A 23,375-nucleotide genomic window follows, 5' to 3' on the forward strand; every position below is an offset into this window, starting at 1 on the left:
CTGAGTTTCACTCTGTGACATGCTACGGTTGGACTAAAAAGAAAGTCGAGAGGAACAAACGATAGCTTACACAAACGAAATGAATAAGACAATTTTTGTAAGTAGCTTTTTAAGGTGATACCTTCATTTTTTTTTGTTTTTTTTATATATCTGACTTGATACCTTTTATTTTTTCTTATAAAAAATATCGGTAGGGAGAACGGTGAAAAGACTTTCCCAACTTCTTTCAAAGGGAATTTTTACTCCACACCCAGTAAAAGCTTACTTTAATTTCTTTTTGATGTTTCCACTTAAATCAGCATTAGATTTTTTTTTCCTACATCCTAGTGTCTGTTTAATACTATACGTCTATGATTTACTTGCATATGTAATGCATTGCTCTTTGAGAGAGAGAGAGAGAGAACACATACAAAAATCTGTAACGTTTCTCAAATGGTTATGCGTGATGTTGCTTCTCATGGTTGTCATTATCTTTCTTGAGGATGCCATGTTACATAAAACTGAAAAACGAATTTTTTTTTTTTTTTTTTTTTTTCCAAAAATTTCATTAAAGTATTTTGCTTTGCTGTTTTTTTATGAATGAAGACTCCAAACACAAAATGATGTCAATATGCCAGGCCCCACCAGGGAAGCAAAAACAAGATTCCTTGTGACTCTGACACTCTTTTCTGTCTATTTTTTTTTATCACTACCTAGCAGGGAAATCAAGCATTGCCTTGGATTGAATGATCAACGGATATTTCACACTCCCATATTTTTGTCATTGAAATTTTTCAATCAAATCGATTGATTGCCTGCTCTAGTTGGGAACCCATCACAGTATAATGGAAGGAAGCTTCCCATGCCTTTCTGCAGTGACTTAGATTACAATGTATTGTGGATTACATTGCACTGTAGAGAACCTGTTAATTTTATAAAGTTTTTCTGGCTTGAATTTAAGTTTAAAATGCAAAACTCAAGTATCATGGTTCAGTTGTGTTCTAAACAGAAATATTCATTTCAAATGCACTGCTGTTATATCAAAGAACCTACTATTGATTTATATGCCAGGTTTTTCTGCGATGTTAGGTTGTATAAGGTGTTAACTTTGGTCAAAATTGCTTGTTCCTTTTATCAGATTTTTTCTCGATTATTGACACTTATCAAAGACATTCCGATACAAAACTTGTCTAAGAACACTGCCAGATTTGTATGAAATTTTATGAAAATCAGTTTAGCCGTTTCAGAGTCCATAGAAAACTCTCTCACCCTCTCACGCATACACAGTTCCTTTAATATAATAGATGAATTGAAAATTGTTTTCATAATTCCTTCTTTAAACAATTAAGATTTTTCAGTTCAACTCTAAATTCATAATCTGTTAAAATAAAACGTGAATTCCAAAGCACATTCAGAATTTATCAGTTCTCCTTGCTAGACTCAGCTTTAATAATTACGAATTATCAGTATGATTTCTATTATTTTTTTATATAAGAATAGTCAGTCGGATTTTTTTATTTTATTTTTTTTGCTGTCTTAATTTAATTCTTGGGGCAACACGGGGTAGATAGATCTATTTTTAATATAAAAACAGTGTAGTGTTGCGGTATTTAAATAATTTTATGGCTGTGAATTGTGAGCGAAAGGAAAATAAAGCCACTGGAAAAACAAAGAAAATTGTATAAAAACAACCTGACCCAGTTTCCGGCAACTTCGCATCTGCATCTTCTGATTGGTGTAAGTAGTCGAGAAATGCTGACATGATTAGCCAATCAGCAGACAAGTTTTAATGAAAGCATCAAATTCATTTAAACAAGAAAATTTAAGTGGAAAATAAATTACAGCATGCTGTGTAAATCTCCTGAAGGAGTTATAGTTTCCTATCAAGAAAGATGACTTGTAGCACAAAAGAAAAAATGCAAAAAGTGCAACTATATGTGCAGGATGATTGAAAGGAACACTAATGGATAAATTTGCATGGAAGTGCACTAATATGAAATGCAGACGATAGCGAAAACAAAGTTATTAAAACACTTTATTAAAAAAAAACAACTTTAGTTTTCATTATAAATTTTTTATTTCATAGGATTACACTTATGGTAACTTTTTTATTATTATTACAGCCTCTCGTTTTGAATTTACCGCTTCTGGCCAGTCTTCAGGTTGGCTATTCTGGCCGTTTATATAACCCTCTTTGTGTTTACTTCGAATATCGTTTCGTCGATCTGTAAGGCATGTGTTTGAAATAGAATTGTCTGAAGTTGCTGAAAATTGGGTAGGTTCTGGATCAGTTCCAAAAACATTTTCAGAAGTTGTTAAAAAGGATAAATCCTATCTTCAAAGAATTAAGAGAAAGTTTTAACAGAAGACTTTAAAATGTGTCTGCAGTGAATATTTTGGAATTCTATAAGGCAGGCTAACCTTATACTTTCTGACTCTGCAATCCTGATACTTATTTTCTCTGCAAACGGGTGTTTATACAGAAATTTGTTATGCGTGTATGGACTATGATATACACTTTTTATTTACATGCACAAACTTGCATACACATCTGTAATGTTAACTAACCTCCTCCTCCTCCATCCAATTGGAATGTAGATGTACAGATGTTGGATTTTTAGTAAAGAAGTTGTTTTCAACATCAAGATATGCAAAGCGAGTTGTGAAAAAAACAAAAACAAACAAAAACTGCATTGTTTTATGTTGTGAATGCTTTGTCTATTCCCTTTGGTGTAATTGCCTTTCTTGCAAATTCTCCAGGGAAAAGAGGCTGGAAAAATATCTATTCAGCCAAACAACTATGATTTGATTCATGAATTTTATCCTCTTTGTCTTTCATGAAAAAAAAAAAAAATCTTTGCAACATTTACTTTTTCTTTTTTTTTTTTTTTTTTTTTTTTTTTTTTTTTAATTTTATGTTTTTGTTTCTCTGAAATGGTGATTGAAATTGAATTGTAGAAAGGTCAGAAAATAGCCAGTGGGTAGAATTTTAAAAAAATATACTTAACACAATAAGAACTAAAGTATCGTCTAGAAAAAAAAATCTTGAAGACAGAAACAAAAAATAAAATTGAATGAAAATTGGTTGAATATTTTTTTCTCCCCTATTTTCAACTTCATTAATTTGACATATTTTCAGAGATCTTATCTATATAGCCCCCTTTTCCAAAGTGTGAACTATCCTATGAACATATAGATGTGAAGTTCTATAGTTTGCTTATTTTCATAGTCTTGTCCTCCCACCCCCCAAAAAAAAAACAATGGTGTGTGTGTGTGTATATATATATATATATATATATATATATATATATATATATATATATATATATATTAGCAAGCTTCCTGGTGTTGTCTGGTCGTAAAATATACTTGAAAATGATATTTCAATTTATGCAGAGTTTGTATTTATTATAAAGCCAATTCCCTGTTTATTACATTGCACCCAATATATAGTAGTAATTTCAAGTTTATATATAAAAAAAAAAAAAAAATAACTTGAATGCCACTAGTTAAAATGAAAATCAAAAATTTAGTTCTGTAGTGGTATTCTCCACTATTTGACACATGCATATCAAAACTTGACAAATTAACATAGTTAAATGTATAAATCCATATTTGCTCATGCGTAGAGCATACACATTACATAAAACTGTCTGCCAAGTTCCAATTTTTCAATTTTGACCCTTTAGCACCTATTTTCTTGGTTAAAAAACAAATCGATTTTGTTTAACAGGTCTAAATACCTAAAGTTTAAAATCTGTAGGCTAGATATTGGCAGAGTAGTTTGGTAGAGACCGTTCTGCACATGCAAAAATAGTACTGCACATAATGATGAAATGGAACTAATTATCTTATTAGAAAATGGGGGGAAAAAAGGCAAACGGTGAATGTTTGTTTTTTAAAGGAATATGCAAATTAGTTATCCTTTTTAAAATCGCTGGTATATTTATGACTATATTAGGAAGTTGTATCCAGTTTTAAAATAAAAAAAAAATGGGTTTAGTGAAACAAATAACTCTACTTTATTATACGTAGATGTACATTTTTTTTTTTTTTTCTGAACGTCAAATTTAAAAAATTAACCTTATGAGTATCTTAAGTAGTCGGACATTGTCATATACAATTGAAATAAATGTCAACAATATTACAAAATTTTCAGAATAAAACAATCACCAGGCAAAGAAAAAAGTAAAACAGCAGTTGTCTTTCAAAAATAATCAAAAAATATATTTGTAAAGGTCAGCTAGAAATGTTATCCAAGAAATCCAAAATAGAAATCTGCCCTGATGTGCAAATGCAGGGGGTAGGTTGTTAGTAAAACTAGATGTGCACTGATATGTAGAATATAACTGATGAGAATTAGGAATATGGGCAAAAATAACTCTTGTAATGCTTTCAGATCATGATAAACAATAAATCAGTTTGTCCCTTCTTTTATGGACCATAACATCCTAATACACATGGGATGTAAGCTCTCTAAACTCTATGCAGCAATAGTAATATCAATATAGCTGTCTTTGCTTATGGAAATAAGAAACCATCTAAAACTGATTTTTTTAAATTAAAAAAAAAAATTTTTTTATGATAAACGTTTTATCTAAAAAAAAAATATATATATATAATAAAGTTAACCAAAATTTGCAGAAGAAAAATGTAGAAATCGATATTTAAAATAAAGTGAGAAACTGAATATTTTATTTGTACTATCTTATTTTATTTTTTTAAATATAGTTACCTTGTCAAATTCTCCATGTTAGACCCAAATAGCAATGGACCTGGCAAATTTATATTTGATTCTGATAGATATCATGCTGCAAAGATAAAAAGTAGATATATTTTTTTAAATATTTGCAGAATGTTATTCATACTAAAGTGTGATTTGCTGCAATTTTTTCCCCCCTAAAAATAATTTTGTCAAGGAAAATTATTTCAGTGGAGAGAATTTTAAGCAATTATCTAAAAGATTCAATGTAAGGGAGATAATTCATTTTTTATGTTTAAGAGAGAAATTATCTTTAGAAAAAAAAAACTTGTGTAAAATTAAGTTTTTTGCAATTGTATTTGGCATTAAATAATGATTTCTCAATTTAAACAACAGAAAAAGCGCAAATCAACAGATGTGTACATGCATATAAACACAAAAACAACACTATAATAAACAATGAAAAGCAATGCTACACTTCTAAACAAGATTAAGTTTAATATTCCTAGAATTGTTCATATGAATCAGTAATACAACAGACCTTGATTAACAATCAGTTTTAAGTGACAGTCTTCTGGGTTGAAGATTAAATTCTTATTATAGGTGAATAGCCTGACTGATGCAACAAGAACAATTTATCTGTGTATTAAAGAGTTTACTTAAATTTTTTTTTATAGGTTTCCAAGTCCATAAATATATCGTACATTTAGAGTATGTTCAACAGTTTTTAAAAATATATTTGTATTTCTATTGCATTTTCATCCCAAACAAGGCACAGTGCCACTTTGATGTCGGGGGATACTATCAGGGGCATAATTTGCTGGGGTACTATGTCGGGAATTGAAACCAGAACAGTAGTAGTATGTCTTTCTACGAAGAATGATTTTCAAAAACTAAATCTGTTCTCACTTGAGCAACCAATTCTGGTGTACATCATGAATAGACATTTACATCTACGTTTCAATTTTATTTGCCAATGTCAAGTTGCAATGATGTATCATCTTTCATTTCGATAGAAAGCAGCATCCTCTCAACATGCTTCTTCTCCAGAAACAATCTGCCAGAGGAAGTTGGGCCAATGCTTACCATATCAAGATTCATAGTGGTCTTGGACAAACATTCAGATTTTATATAAGTTTCTTTTGTCTCTTTACATGGCTTGTTGAATTTAGCTTTTTTTTTTTTTTTTTTTTTTTTTTTTTTCCATTAAATTTGATTTGAGATTCCCAAATTTAGATGAAAGTCAGGTTACATCATCTGCTGAAATATGAGAATGGTGGTTTGAATAATACAAAATAAATATCTAATCTGCAATGTTGCACAACTCTAATGACAAATAAGCAGAAAAAAAATGACATGACCTTGTGAAATGCCTTGTGTGTGTGTGGGGGGGGGAGTATCAGGTAAATAAGTCGAGGGTAAAATAGCAAATGGTAAAGAGTGCGTTAATTTAATGTGGATTACTAATGTCATCCAGTACTTTCATCTAATTTATTTTTGTAATTTTTCAGAGTTTATTTATAGAGAAAGCAAACAAAAAAGATGGCTTCTAATCTCGGCTACCCAGTTTGATTTGATTTAAATTACAAATATGTTGGCGTAAGAAAAGGGTGTGTGAATGGCTTGATTGATATCTTTAAGGACTATGGAATCAGCTCAGCTGAATTCAAATCCCAATTGGATCTATTGCAGTCATTCATATATTACTGTCTGGGAAAAGTATACCCCTACAATTAACCTAAAGCGAGGGTAAAATAGCAATTCGCACTATATTCCATTTAACTATGCTGGTATGTGTTAGATAATTTTTAGAAATTGACTTTCAAACTAATTTGACTTAGTCTTTATTTATCCCTTTCGAATCCATCCAAATCACTTCCTCCGATATTTTCATTGGTCTTTCCTTGCCAACTGACCATGCTACCTCAACTGTTCTTGATTTATTGATCCAAGAATTCTTATCCATTTTTCTTTGTGGCCATAACATCAAAGTCTCTTTCTGGACATTTTCCAATATTGTCGATATTTAATCTTTCTCTAATGTCATACAAACTGTCTTTAAGACTTGAATTGTACATCTGTTGTATTGTTCTCTTATTTCTCCCCATGCAACATATAACTTCAACCGTCATTAGTCAGGTTTCATTTCCATATATCATCACACTGTACACCTGATGCACTTTTCCCTTGGTCAAACTTGGTAACACTTTGCTGATTTGTAATGGCAGAGGTTCTCTAAACTCTATCCATTCCTAACCCTCTCAATCTCACTAACCTCTCAAAGTCCACAAAGAGTTAAAGGCTAAAGATAAAAAGGTATTATCATTTATTAAAATGTAAGAAATATTCTAGACACACTGATAGCATTAAGACATTGTGTCAGGAAATCTGAAATGTTGACTACAAAGACATTGGGTACAACTTGAGAGTAAAGGTCATTTCATACTAGGAAAGATAAAGGAGAATCGCTTAGTCAAAAATAGTATACTCCTAAAGAAGTATTAAAATCTAGCAAAGGAAGATTTCATTTTTATTATCACATAACCTCTAACATTTGGTCTAGCTCTTGAGAGCTAAAGTCTTTCTACGACTAGTTGCTAAAAAGTTTGAGCTCATTCGTAACATTAAAAACATCCCTAAAAGTTTGTATTTGAATTATTTGGACTATTGTTCTCATTTTGAGTAACATTTTCACAACGTTCCAGTTGATGTAACCTCTGACCTTCTTCAGGTATGTCTTTTTGAACTCTGAGAATCTTTTTGTTGAACTTTGGAATCGGCACAATTTTAAATGAAATACTTTATTTAATCCACGGAGTAGCATGGTCTTGTTCCTTCAGCCATAACTGGGTAGAAGTCCTAAGTAATTCGCAATTATATTTTTGAGTGTTGCCCGTACTGAGGATTGAACCTTCAACCTCCAGAAGAGTGTAACTTACAACTGAATTTTAGCAAGTACTTTAACCACTACGTGATCATTGTTAGGGTAATGTCCAATATGAATTAGAACCACTTGATAAGCGCATCATCCATGACATAATACCCTTTTTCAAAGATGAAAAATATTTTAATGAATGAAATTACAAAACAATACATTATCTTCAAAACACGTTTTTCAGTAGGATGTTTTTTCTAAGAATTTTTGTGCATGTAAAAATCTGTTTTCAAATACATTATACGCTCTGTATTTCATACAGCAAAGAAATAAGCTTAATGTGTGTGACTTAGCTTTATTTTGTCCCACAACTAATATAATCATTCTCATATTGTTCTCATTGATTATATTGTGGGACAAAATGATTCTCATTAATTGTGGTCAGTGTTGGCAGTAAAAGCAACTTTACTATATTCATTTTAGACAAATTTGGCCAAAATGTTAAAAACCAAAATGGACTAATATGCTGTAAAACCGACCAAACCAATGAATCGTGTACAATAGATGTTTTGTTTTGACATTAATTCGAGGAGAGTTAACTTTGTCAGTAAACGGACAGATCAGCTAACTGTTGTATACATGCAGAAAACAAAGTTGCTGTAATCGTTAGAGAAACATTTACATTCACAAATTGTATCATGTCTTAATAGCGGCTTGTTCTTTGCACTTCTGCATGAGCCTTCTAAACCGAAAGAATGTTGCCTGGTAAATAAGTGTCTTTTATATCTTAAAAAAAAAAAAAAAAAGACTAATGGAAGGCGATGGATATTTATTCAACTTAATCTTTATTCGAAATCACTGACCAATGGAGTGGGAAGAACAATCAAAATCACTAATTATATTTAGTCAGCCCATATTTTATACGTTTATGTGCTTTCAAACACGCTCTTGTTTTGTAAAACAAGCCCTTTCTCTTTGAACCATGTGAGATCATATTAGTTTCTATTCTCACAGCTTATTAATTTTAACCTTGAGTTCTGTAAGTTGACCGCAGTTAAACTCTTAGTGTTTCTGCTAGTCTTTCCTCCTTTAGCTTATTTAATAACTCTCTTTAGAACTGCACGCCTGTGGAATTGTCTTCCGTTTTCCTGCTTTCCAGCTGACTACAATAGGGTTGTCTTCAAGTCTAACATAAACAAGTTCTTGATGAGCCGTTCCACTTTAAAATTTACCGAATTTCCATTACTAACGATTACTATATTGTCCAATTTCTACTGTACACTCTTTAACCCTTATCCTCGAGTGGCCTCTTGGCCTTGATAAGTGGTGATGCCTATGTAAAAAAAAAAAAAAGTGTGCAATTTTTATGTTAATGTCATTGCCAGCCAGACCTAGCTTTAGACATTCTATATGCAAAGGGAAGATAACTCTATTGATAACTATAGACTGCTTGTGCCATCTAAATTAAGTTTAAATTTTTTTTGTTATTCTTAGCTATATATATATATATATATATATATATATATATATATATATATATATATATATTTTTATATACTAATGATTTAACTTGCACAATATCTAACACAACTGGTACATGGGAATTAAACTATAATTGAAGCTTTGCATTATTTGGAGTACTATTCTTATTTTGGTCGTAATTTTCACAACGTTTCAGCCAATATAACTACTAACATTCTTCAGGATAAGAAATACAAAATATCAATGCTCATCTCAAAACTTTGGAAGCCTATTTGAAGAATTTGAATGTAACGTGCGATAAATGCTATTTAAAAATATTAATTTACCATTACCAAAAGTTTTTTCAGTTCATCATGCCAAAGCACTTTGATATCATTTTGTACATGTTATTGCCACCTTATTTTCTTAAAAAAAAAAAAAATTTACAATTGACTTTCAGAAATTCAATTGTAAAAATTTTTTTCTTACAAAAAAAAAGTGGCAATAACATGTACAAAATGATCTTGTCTTTTTTATAATCAAATTTCGGTAAATATGAAGAATTACTCCACCCTAAAAAATTCCTTTAAAATTACCACTCTTATAGGTTTTCGGGGTCGCTGAAAACGAAAATAACGTTTAAAATTACGGCAAACGAATAGTTTCCAAGATATGAAGAAATGTTAGGTCTAAAAAAGTGAAGGATCACTTTCCTATAATAAGTTAATGTAAAGTGATCACCCACTTTGTGGCCATGATTTTTTTGGGGAGGAGGGGGGGAAGCTTTCTTTCCACCCTCGGAAAATCCTTTGAAATTACCTGTTTACATTTGGTGGGAGGCGGTGAAGGGCCGGGGGGTGTTTTGGCGGCTGTGGGCGCCAAAACACCCCTGCCCCTCCACCGCCTCCCACCAAAGGTAAACAGAAGTTTTAGTAAATATTCTTCTGCTCAGTTAATATCGGCATGTTACTTACGTTAAAACAGTTAATTAAACTGCATAAGGACCTATAAAAAAAACTATACAAGTTCTATAATTGAATATCCCCCTTCCAAAAAGAAACACGATAAACAAACCGGCAGCCGTGACCATAAAGTGAGTGTATTTCTTTATATCTTGGAAACTACTTGTTCCTTGGAATTTTAAATGTTAGTGGTAATTTTAATGGATTGTTCCCCCCCCCCAATCGTGGCCACAAAGTGGGTGATCATTTTAGGTTATATTATTATAGAAAAGTGATCCCCCACTTTTTTAGAACTAACATTTCTTTATATCTTGGAAACTACTCGTTTACCGCAATTTTAAATGTTAGTTTCGTTTTCAGCGACCCCGAAAACCTTTAAGAGTGATAATTTTAAAGGAATTTTTGAGGGTGGAGTAATTCTTCATATTTACCCAAATTTCTTAATTTGAAGAAATTGGATTCATAACATTTTTCATTTAAAGATTCTGTTATGTTTTCCGTTTTAAAAACTTTGTGGCTTTTCATAAGTTAGTCAAACTACAGCTTTGTCAAGTTCATTTTCATTTGGCCATTACTACGGATTAGTTTTTCTTTTCAGTTCAACCAATCAGCTGCTTATTTCCCTAACAATTATAGATTCTATTTATATATAGTCCCCCTTTTCTTTCTTTCATCTCGATCAGCTTTTCTCTGTAATTACACAGGATTACAGTTCATAAAAAAATTTCTCATTAATGCATCGAATCACTTTTCCTTCTCTTAGATTAGTTGATGACATTAGTGAAGAAAAAGTGTGGGAAGGCGGCGATATCTTTTCTTTTGTGTGTTTTTGAATTTTGAATATATTACAGGGTTGTGAGGTTTTTGCTTTTTAGTGAATTTTTTTTTTTTTTTTTTTTTTTTTTTGTCATTTAGAAAAAGTGGAATTCCACTTTAAAAAGAAGTTGACTTTTTTTTTTCCTCATAAGGCTCGATTTTCTTTTTTTTTCTCTGGTTTTATTTTTATTTTTTCATGTTTTCTCTTGCTCTTATCACATTTTGTCTTGCCTTGTTTTTTCCCCCTTTCCCCTCTCTCTGAAAATGTTAATTTTACCATGCTTCAAACGATTCATTGTTGCATTAATGAGTCTTCCTGTCACCTTAAAAACCTCAGCCGATAATTTCAGTATGGAATTTCTTTTTTTTTTTTTTTTTTTTTTTCTTTGTAGATTAACATCCTTTGCTTCCCCCTCAAATTCTTCCTATTTTAGTCAATTGTAAGTATACACTCTAGCCTTTTAGGTTGGAATATACCGTCTAAGGAAAGATAATGCAGCTGTAGATATCCTTTTTCAAGTGGTCTGCTCCTCGACTAATTCAACTGGTCTACAAGACTTACACGTTTTATTGTCATCCAGGCATTACACGAATGTCTACTTTTGTACATCTGCATAACCTCCTTTACTCCATCAAGGATGTTTGAACTATATGGAACTATTCCGTCTGTGCAGAATTAAGACCACGATTTTTTTTTTTTTTTCATCCGACTAATTTTAAGCTTGTCAAAGTGACACAATCATTTGGACACTTGACTTCAAAGGTCCTCTGCCGTTTAATAGTTGAAGCAAATATCTAACAATTCACATTTTGCCTTTGTTATATAGGGGTTTCATTTTTATTAAGAGGGATGTTGATGTACTCAGAGAGAGATGTTGTTGTAAGTGACTTTGAGAGATTGTTCATGTTATGAGAGATATATATATTTTAAATGTTCATTACTTAGACTAATAGATGTGTTGCTATGTGAAGCTCTTGGAGTGAGTTCCTTAATTGTGTTGAATGGAAGAAGAAAGCTCTTTGAGTGATGAGACAGTGTTCACTGTTCAGACATTGTGTAGACATGATGTAGATTCTCATTGTGGATATGAGAAGTCGAGATGTGTATGAAAAGACATTTTATAACACAAATATATAATACAATTTCACTTTACCATTTTGTAAGAATCATAAGACAAGACGAGCTTTACAAGACACATGATGGTTTATTTCGTCACACGGCCGTGTTTCCATCACCAAGAATTCAAGGCTTCACATTTTTTTCTTGAAGTGACGTCTCGCTTCCTAGACGACTGACTCTCTCCGAGTTTCTTCACTGGCTGTCTAACTCTAAAGTTTTTTCTCTATTCCTAGAACTTTCTATTTTCCGTGACCTCATACACATGTTAAAACATGTGCCTTCTTTCACATGTTCTGGACCTGCGTGTCCAAAACTTTTCCTATACTCAGTAACCTATTTTTCCAATATGTTAAAAACATTATCTTATAAGCTGCATTCTTTCAATTTAAAATTTCATAACAAACTTGACAGCTCACATTCTTTCCTTGAAATATTTTATCCATATTCTAAACAAGTTTGTTTTACATTTTTAAATTCTCACACGTAATCTATTTCTAAAACTAAATTACGAGGTTCGAATTCCGTCTGTTGCTATTTCATTTTCATTTTAACTAAATTCTCTATTTTTATGCTTACATGAAAAGGGGACAGTCCTTATCATGTAACACCTTTTGTGTCAAGATATGTTCTCACAAACAGTCATAAATTGTTTGTCAACTATTTTCGCCGTTTGGCATGCCTTTCTTTATTCACTCTGACAGTGGTCTATCATTCCTTTCAACAAAACAGATTTTTTGCATAGAAAGGGAATAGCAATGAGCCGCACAACTGCCTATAATCCACAGGGAAATGGCCAGTTAGAACGACTAAATGCCATGTTATGGAAAATGATATCGCTGGCATCGCAAAGACTACTGATTTCTCATTGGGAATCAGTTTTGCATGATATCTCACATTCCATCTGTTCGTGATTGTGTATTGCCACTAACGTTACACTTAACGAGCAAATATTCCAGTATAATCAGAAATGAACATCTGGTACCTCTCTTCCCAGTTGGCTTTTGAATCCAAGTCCGGTTTTCAGAAAACATAACATACAGTCATCTAAGTATGAATTCTTTGTTGACAAAGTTTAATTGCTAGATTGCAATCCTCAATATGCCTTCTAACTCGAAGAGAGGAAACAGTGTCTCTGTGTCAACTTGCCTCAAAATCACAAAATGTAGCACCTAATACTAATGACTGTTATCTCGCCGGAGACTCCATCTCTACAACCAAATTCCTCATTTGAATTGGTATCTGAAGAATCTTGTGAAACCTCACAGGCTGATACAACACTCGATAAGAACCTATTGGAACTCATCCTTAGACAATGTGTTCATCTCTATCATCTAAAAAACAGATACATATCATTTCATAACCCCTCTCTGAACTCTTTCCACTGAGGGTGAATGTCATATTAGCATTGTTACTTTGTATAAAATCTTTTCATTCTTCCATTTCAGCATGCATACTTGTGATTCTAGATAAATAAAGCCTTATTAACTGGTAATTTGTCTTTCCTGTTCCAAACCATTACAAAAGACATTGGATACTTATAGGAGGAACCATGTGATGGTTGCCAACATCTCTAAGTGAAAATGTTTCTGTGTAATGAACTAGATTCGAACTTGGCACACCCAGGTTGTCAGTGTGTGTCATTAGTAGGGCTAGGACAACAGAATATTCTTTTTATTGCTTTTACTCTCGAGTATATATCCGCAGTTAAATACAATCAACCGAGAACCACATCACTCTACATAAAAATATATCAATGGATATATACCTGACAGCCAAAACAAGGAAAAGAATATGCTATTGCCCTAGTCATTAGCCACTGTCACTTCCCTGTCGTTGGTGTTGCAACAACAATCACCCTGGTTATGTTGAGTCTGCTTTTCCCACGACCTGCGTTACACCCTGAATCATGGCGGCCCATGCATGCTATCATTATTTTTAATGTGATAATATGGCTATCTATCTCTGTCCATTAAAGATTCCAGACTTCTACAAGATTAACCTTTTAAGAAGATCAGATTACATCAGCTGAAATGCTGTGAGAATAACACGAAGATGAGAATAGTTGTCCAAAGAAGTCCAATATGAATTATCCACTCTCATCTAAAAAAAAATTATCAAACAGACTTTTTTTCTGGTACGTTTTTAGATTTAGTGGTTGTTTATTATTTTTTAATTACTTTAGAAAAAAATCTTAGTTTTATTTTTCTCGCTTCAACTTTTCATTAATCTTTATATATATATGTATATATATATAAAGGCAAACGCGTGCACATTTTTTGTATGTCTCGAACAGGCTTTTTTCGCCGACGCTCCCGGTGGGGGTGGGTGGTGGTTACTATCGCTTAGAACTGTTTATATAGCCCCTAGATCATAATATCAAAGATTTGTGAATGCGCGTTGCGTCTAGATTTATTTACGTCCATTTTTACAAAATTATTGCTATTTCAGCCCGTCTTGTGTTCGTTCAGCTTTTTTATATAAAACTGAAACTAATTCGAAACCCAGTGTTCCCGGCAACCACACCGGGAAACGTCCAGAAGCAATCAGCTTTGATCAATGTGGGGCTAAACTCCTTGTATCAGACAATTGCTATTCAATCTGGACAATGGGGAGCTGGTTCCCCCCTCCTCAACATCTTGGGGAAACATGGGTAAACAAACCCAAAAGCTGTCCTGCAGCAAAAGTTAACTCTGCTACTTCTATTTGATCTCATTAATGGGGTCAAATAGAAGCAGCAGAGTTAACTTTTATTGCGGACACGTGTTAATTCTGTTTTTTAATACTTTTAAATAAATTCAAACGTGTTTAAGCTACTCTGTATTGCTGGCTGAGCGGGTAACGTGTCAGGTTTTTTGCACACTTTATCTAAAGGTTGTGAGTTCGAATCGTGGTGTGAGATGTCTTTTTTTTTTTTCTTCGATTTTTAAAGGTTGAATATTGTTCTGCTTTTTTTTTTTTGGTTTTTATTTTTCAGATTTTTTAAATAAGTTTTAACGTTTGTTTTTTTGTTTTTTTTTCATCACATTCAAATTTTTTTTGTTTTTGTTCCGATTTTAAGAAATTTTAACATCGTTCGTTTGCCTTACGTTAGTTTTAAAAAATTTTTTTTAAAGTTTTAACATTTTTTTTATAATATTTAAACTGGATGATTACTTCGCTTATTCTTTTGTTTTGATTTAACACACACACCTCTAAACACCCGGGCAACGCCGGGTACCCCCGCTAGTCTGAAATAAAATGATTCTGACAGTTTAAAGAAATTGTTTTTTTTAATGCTCGGAAGTCGTTAATCTGTTATGTCAACTATTGCTGTAGTTATTGCCCAATTCTTCATTTATGACTCTTTATAATAGGTGCTTTCTCGTCTCTCCATCCCCATAATGATTATTCTAATTGATTTAGGCAAATTTGTGCTTATCAACATCCGGTATAAAAACAAATTTAAGAGGTACTTAAAAACTTTTATTTTCAAAGTTTCACACCTTTAAAATTCATCTAAGAAGATTTTAATAACTTTTTATCAAAGAAATTGTTTATTTTAACCGTTTTAGTTTGTATTTGCTATTATAATATGATAACAAATAGTGGGATTGACATTTCATTTTTTGGAAACAAAAGAATCTTGTCAAAAACCTTAACTTTAACCATAACAAAATAACACCCTCACTCTATCCCAATCACCCATTGCTAAAATTCAACGTTAGTGGAGTGAAATTTTTTTTCATATTTCAATACTTCCAAAATGTTTAATCATTCAAGCAAGTTTTTTAAAATTTTTTATCTTAAACTTGACTGCATTCAGCTCGGATCATGAATTCAGTCTTAAATGAAGGCCGATCAAGCACAGTCGTCCATTGCTATCATTAACATGAGTGACAGTCTCTATTCCATCAGCTAAAATCGTAGATATGTTGACCAATAATGAATTCTGCATTACCATTCTGAGCCACATTTTGATGTAGGTACTACACCGCTTCTTCCAGCCCTGAAGTCTAACTGGATTGATGGCTTTTCTAATGCTACATTGACACTGAAGAGTATTGAAGGATAGTTTAGTTTAGTGTCATTTACTTGTTCATTTAAAAAAAAATTTCACTAGAGATTTTGTGCCCGTTTTGTATTGCATACTTTTTAGTTACAAAAATATTTAAAATTACCCAAAGTTTAAAAGAAAACCACCTATTTATATATTTTATATTTAACTAGCAGGGCTATCTGGTGTCCAGGGCAATAGTATATTTCAATTAAAACTTCTACTTCTTTGTTTGTCTTTCTATCTTTCTTTTTCTCTCCCCTCTCTCTAACACCCATTTCTCTTCCTCCCAGTGCATTCCTCTGTAGCTGAACATACATACATAGATACATAGATAGATACATACATAGATAGATAGATACATAGATAGATAGATAGATAGATACATAGATAGATAGATAGATACATAGATAGATAGATACATAGATAGATAGATAGATACATAGATACATACATAGATAGATAGATACATAGATACATACATAGATAGATAGATACATAGATAGATAGATACATAGATAGATAGATACATAGATAGATAGATACATAGATAGATAGATACATAGATAGATAGATAGATACATAGATAGATAGATAGATACATAGATAGATAGATAGATACATAGATAGATAGATAGATACATAGATAGATAGATACATAGATAGATAGATAGATACATAGATAGATAGATAGATAGATAGATAGATAGATACATAGATAGATAGATAGATACATAGATAGATAGATAGATACATAGATAGATAGATAGATACATAGATAGATAGATACATAGATAGACAACTCTTTTATATAGATTTTTTCAAGGAATGAATCAAAATTTTCTTCCCAAAGTATTGTATAAAATTATCCCTCTCCTCCTCGCTGCTTCACAAAACCTGGCAGTTGATACACAAAGAATGAAAATGTTCTTATTCATCTAGGGCAATGTAGATCAGGAATATACCAACTTTGTGAGTGTTTTTGTAGTTTTTGATATTTAGCTAAACATACACACATGGGTAACTACTCTTTCTATAATAGATCAGTTTTGCCTACTTGGCATTGCTCGAAGCAAAAGAAAAAGGACTGATTTGTTTATAAACAAACAAATTAGGTTTTGTAACTTCAATGTTGTTAGCAAATTTGTGGGAGTGGGGAGAATTTCTGAAAACTTTGTCCATAATCTGTTAATTTTTAAGAAATGTGTAATTGCTGTTGAAGCTTCCTTTTTAATGTTTAAAAATATAAAATGCTTCCAGATATTTAATTTTGCAGGAGTTAAGGGACATAACTCATTACATGATTACTTTCCTGTAATGTGAGAGTATTTGATAAATGAAGGAAAAAATGTATCCTCTGTAAAAAAAAAAAAAAAAAAATTTCTTAGCTGAAATATTTATTTTCAGAAAAGAACATACAAAAAATAAAATATATCCATACCAATAAAAATGCAATGATAGAGTAGTCTAAATTCAATATTGATATGCCGAATAGATTATTTGGGGGCTAACTTTGAAAATCCGGCAAGATAACTTTATATGTTTGATTAAAATGTCACCGGACAATATTTGAAAACGTCAATAACAATTTTACATAATATAAATTAAATATTTTATTGATTAGCGTTTTTAATTTAATTCTTAAACATAATCATAAATTTAGATGAATAATTTAATAAATTTAAATCAGTTTAATAAATAACTCGCACATTATAAATTACATGTTATTAGTTATTTTAATGAAAAAATCTTTAATTTCATTTAATTAAATTCAGGGTTTGGGGTACGATTTTTAACTATTTTTTTTTTTTTTTTTTTTTTAATAAGCTAGGTTTTACATTGTAAGTGAACAGTCGCATTTTCAAGTGATTTTTTTTTTTTCATATGGCGACTAGAAGTAAAATGTTTTTCTTTTGGCGATTGTATTTTTATTTTTTATTTTTTTTCACCGATAATCTTCTAATGCTCATTACTGAGTGAAAAATGTCTTTAATTATTTTTTTTAAATAAAAGCAGCAAACTCAAAATATTTAAACAATAATTGTTTAATAGAACGAAATTTTTATTAAACGAAGGTTGTTTAAAAAAAAAACATCTGAAGAAATTTGAATGTTTATATCTTATAAGTCTCAACATAAAATTCCATGTATATTTAGAATTACATTTATATAAAAAAAAAAACAATACAAAACAATATTTATGGTATATGTATTGGTCACGAAACAAAGCTGTCATATTCCAAAAATCACTTGACTTGTAACTTTTCTATTTGGCTAGTAAACGAAAATATTTAGTTGTCAAAATCAACTAAAGATAAAATTGTCCATAGAGCCCTGATGAGTGAAAATCACTTTAAAATAATTTGAAAAGATTGAACTTAACATAGATAAATAAATCAATTTTCTTAAAAATAGTAGAAATGTTTTAAAAAATATAAATAGCTGTATTGATGGAATATGATTTTATCAAGACCCTTCATGTTTTTCTATTAACTATTAGCTAATCAAGATGGTCATTGGAGAATTAAAAAAAAAAAGTTTAACCTATTTAACTTTAGCATGCAAACAGATGCAATGAGGTTAAAGATAATTGTTAATGATAATTTTAATTATTATACTAGCATGAGTGCCCGACGTTGCTCGGGTGTTTGGAGGTGTATGCTGAGCAAAAAAAAAAAAAATTAATTTTTAACTTTGACCCCTACTATGACCCCTTAAAATTGTTTTGGGCTCAAATCAAGTTAAGTTAGATCCATGTCCAAGGACCCTATATCTAAAAATTTCAAGTATTTAGACCCAAAATTGTGGGAGTTTGGTAGAGTTCCCAAAGGTCAAATTGAACTTTGACCCCTTAACAACCAGATTTCTGGCCGAAAACCGATTACATAGATTTTCCCCAATCTCGGTATCCTGTATATCAAATTTCGAGTCTGTAGACTAAAAATTGACAGTTATTGCGTAGGGAAATGTACACACACGCAGACAAGTTCACTTTTATAGATATAGATTGTTCTAAAATTAAAAATTGCAAGAATTAAATTACAAAAATCTTATCAAGTACTTGGGTGGTTACATCACCTGCTTTAATAATGCTAGGTATTTTTTTTTTACAATATTTTTCTCTGAAGGGACCCTCACACACTTTTTGGCATACATGTCCGGTAACTGACTCCCGTTCCTGTGTTATGCAGGATTGTCAAAACTACTACAGATGAGTATTCCTGATTTGGCAGATTCAGGAAAATGATTTTGGTTCATTATTGAAAGGACGTTTATAATGAATGTCGTACTTGAATTTTTTTCTGCAACGTGCTTTTTTTTTTTTTTTTTTTTTTCATGCGACGGTTTTTTATGTGCCATTAGTTATGGGTAGAAGGAACAAAACAGTAACGCACATAGAATACCCGCCCTAAGACTAGTAAAATTTATTGTCTAAACAGATGGTTTGCACCACTTTTATGTCTCGTTACAAAGATTATAATGATACTAAACCTTATGTCTAGAATCCTAATTTTAATTTTGATCAAATCTACAGAATGATTTTGATTTTCGAAAATGTAAAATTTAAGGTTGACCTTGCATACACCAATCTGACAGAAATACTAATTGGACCATTCGGAAAATTAAAATTTAAATTGTCTTATCAAGCAAAGACACTTTGTTGTTTAATAATGTTTACTTAAATGAAAATATGCTGTAAAATACACAAATATATATAGATGTGAAAATATATGGCAATTAAGCTATACTGAATCTTCCGTATTAAATAGTAGAACTTAGTGTTGCTCAGATGACAAATGTGTAAACGTCTTGCAAATGAAAAATACATTAAAAGTTTGGCCTAATACTTTTAAATTAAGAATTTGATTAAAAAAAAAAAAAAAGTAAAACCTATGAAATTGAAGGGTTGGTTATCATCATTGAAAAAATAGTTTTGGATCTATTGCTGTAAAAGTTCAATATGATTGAGTTGGAGAACAATAATAAAAATAGATTTTGGTCTCACAACTTCTAAGGTCAGTTCTACACAAGTCAGTAAGCTCGATTTTTTTTTTTTTCCCCTCTTTATTTGTTCATATGTATACTCCCCTCCCTGATTAATTTCAGCTTCTAACCTAACCAACCTACATATTTGACCTGAACACCATCTGGTCAGTTGACTGAAATATCCAAATTTGATGCTAACCTCGGCCTAATGAATTATCCACCGTCTCTATCTGGCAAAAAGATGCTACTTAATTACCCAAGGGAGCTGCTGCTTGTCATTTGCCTTCACCAACTGCCACCCCGAGAAATTTGCATGAGTCACCCCCACTCTCTAATGACCCAACCCCCTGTCCTGTTATAATAATATCATTCTTGTCATTCTAACTTCCATGATTCCAGATGTTGTACGCCCCCCCCCCCAACCTTAAGCTTCATTGGTAAACTAATTTATCTTAACCTCTAATAATTTAATTATTGAACTCTTCATTTGTTGAGAGCAGATTTTGTCTGCATACGCGCACATAATAAATGGTATGTTGTCGGAAAGCTTGTGATGTCTTTAGCATTCTGCTGCATCGAACGTGGTTTTAAAACTTGCTACCTTTAGTATTCAATTGTGTCAAGGCTCTGATTCTGATATCAGCTAGGGAAAAAAAAACCCTCTACATTTCTGGAATCTCCTTATTTTATCTAAATTATGAAGCTCCTAGATTGGTTTCAATGAATTGTGTAGGAAAACGTTATGATTGGTTAATTAACATTATTTTACCTTTTGATTGTTATGTAATCGTCTAACCTGGTTTTGCAGACGTAGTTGTAAACAATTGTTTTGAGTACATCCACTTTTTTTGTTTCTGTGAGTATTGCATTTTAGAAGGGAAATAAAGATTGAAGCTAAATGAGTAGGGGAGACTTACAATATAACATTTTAGGAAAATATTACCAGACAAGTAAAAAGAAAAAGAAATTTAGGTGGTAAACATTGTTATACAATATTCAAATCTATTACTCATCAAAATGTCTGAAACCGACACTATGCTATTATTTCTAACGCTCGATTCAGTTTACTTGTCTATTTCAGACTAATGTACTATTTTTGTATAATAAAACCAGGGAGAGAGTAGTGTAGTATCTGTTATATTGTTATGAAACCATCTTCTCAGTCATTACTTCCTCTTTTTTGTCATATATACTACTATTAGCAAAGGTATGCGATTAGAGGTAGCATATCTTAACTAGTAAGAAAGTATATAAAATGCTCGGAAGACTATGCTACCTGGCAAGGTAAGAGAAATATATTATGGTGGTAAACGTTATGCAAAATTTGATAATTAACAATATTATGAAATGATCAGAAGACGATATCACAAGGGATAAGATATTTCAAGAATATTAAATAATGACATAATCTATATAATTATAAAACTCTGGACTTTGCTTGCTTGTATCTTGTCTTTGATCAGGCAATTCCATCTTTGAAAAAAAGGGATGACAGGTGAATTAAGCAGTGGGTGAGTTTTTATTTAAATGGACATTTGTTGAGGTAATTTATGGGCACCAATCCTATGGGCTGATTGGTAGAACAGCCGACTATCAATGCGATGGCTGTAGGTTCAATCCCTGACTAGGGAAAGGTGCTAGTCTAGCCGCACTGATAAGTTGTGATACGAGACAGTACTGTATCTAGATGACGTGTGTGCGCATAGTTCAGAGGCTAAGGAATAAAGGTGTTTTGATTTCGATTCTAGCTGATGGCATCCAAGTCATATATATAATGGTTGGATCTTGCTACCATATATTGAGTTCAATATAATTGACAGATAATTGTCTATTATAATAATAAATACGTAACTTGCATGAATTATAATATCGTATTTCAACACATCATATGACCAGGCAATGCCGGGCGGCCTGCTAGTCTATTATAAACATGTCAAAAGAAAAATTGTCTGTCTGTCCCAGTGTAATGGTGGGGGTGGAGGGCGATGTTGCTTAAAAATATCAAAAGCTTCTTTCTGATAGTGATGTAAGAAAGTATCATGTGGAAAGACAAAACTAGTAAAATCATTTGGGTTTTGTCCATGGAACAGAGCAGGGTATTTCGAAGATTTACTTTCCTTTTTCAAAGATTTACTTCCAAATTTACTTTCCTTTTCCCTTATAGGGGAAGAGGAGGGGGATGACGTAAGTATGAATAATTTGTAATAAAACTACACTAAAAAAAATTATTAAAACCTCAAATACAATGCGTTCTTTTATGAAAGAATCATAACTACATCCTCAAAGAAAAAGACGATGACTTCTTACACACAACTACTACTATGAGATAGATAGGAGAAAACTATAGTTGGTGCTACTGTAATCAACATATTGAGATTCCTGTTATAGCTGTATTGTGCCGTATAATATATATATATATATATATATATATATATATATATATACAGTGATGATCATATTTATTGGCACGGTAAAATAAAAGTTAAATTTTGTCTAATAAATTCTAAAAAAGGGATTAAATTAAAGAAAATAACAAAGTATATTATGTATTTTTAACTGGCCTTTCCGATGCAGCAATCGGATTTTAGAAAAAATAAATAACAAAGGAACAACAAACATAATTGCAAAAAACCCTTGTTCAAAATTATTGGCACGATTTATTTAATAATCAATTGTATAGCCTTTGGCCTTGATTACCTTCCTCAGTCGCTTTTCATAGTTTACAACCAAGTTGTTGCACTCTTCAGTAGTAATTTTAGCCCACTCTTCCTGACAATAATCCTCCAATTGAATAAGATTCTTAGGCTTCCTTTGCATTACCCTCAATTTTAATGTTCTCCATAAATTTTCAATTGGATTAAGGTCTGGGCTTTGTGATGGCCACTCCAAAACATTAATATGATTGTCCTCAAGCCATTTCTTAGTCAGTTTAGCCGAATGCTTTGGGTCATTATCTTGCATGAACCACCAACAACGACCAAGTGAGAGCTCTTTAGCAGAGTCTTTCAGGTTTTCATCCAATATTTTAACATAATCTTCCTTTTTTATGCTACCTGTGACCTTAACAAGTCGCCCTGGTCCAGAGGCAGCAAAGGATCCCCAAAACATCAAACTGCCTCCACCGTGCTTCACTGTGGGTATGGTGTTCTTAGGCAGGAAAGCTTCGCCAGATTTTCTGTAAATATAAGACACTTTATTATGGCCAAATAACTCTATTTTCGTTTCGTCAGTCCATAGAACACGTTTCCAGAATGCAACATCTTTATCAATATGACGTTTTGCAAAGGCTAGCCTTGCTTTCAGGTGCATAGGCTTCAATAAGGGAGTCTTTCTCGGACGACATGCTTTTAAACCAGCTCTCTTCAAAACTCTACCAACTGTATGTCGAGATACATTCACTCCAGAGGTGCTCTGTTCATCAACAATCTCCCCAACAGAGAT

General features: G+C 31.8%; 1 protein-coding gene across 5 annotated transcripts in view; it reads left to right on the top strand.

Moving 5' to 3' along the window:
* LOC145255692 (E3 ubiquitin-protein ligase RNF34-like) overlaps positions 1-23,375 on the top strand; it is a 187,800-nt gene that overhangs the window by 78,064 nt on the left and 86,361 nt on the right. The window contains exon 1 of one of the 5 annotated variants that reach the window (XM_080114265.1): positions 32-97. The exons of the other annotated variants lie outside the window; for them this stretch is intronic. The gene's annotated coding sequence lies outside the window, so the exon portion shown is untranslated. Of the gene's footprint in view, positions 1-31; positions 98-23,375 lie in introns of those variants that run through there. 5 annotated transcript variants of the gene reach the window in all.

This window comes from Euprymna scolopes, chromosome 31 (genome assembly GCF_053919585.1).
Source record: "Euprymna scolopes isolate OS-2025 chromosome 31, ASM5391958v1, whole genome shotgun sequence".
Classification (NCBI taxonomy): Eukaryota; Metazoa; Mollusca; class Cephalopoda; order Sepiida; family Sepiolidae; genus Euprymna; species Euprymna scolopes.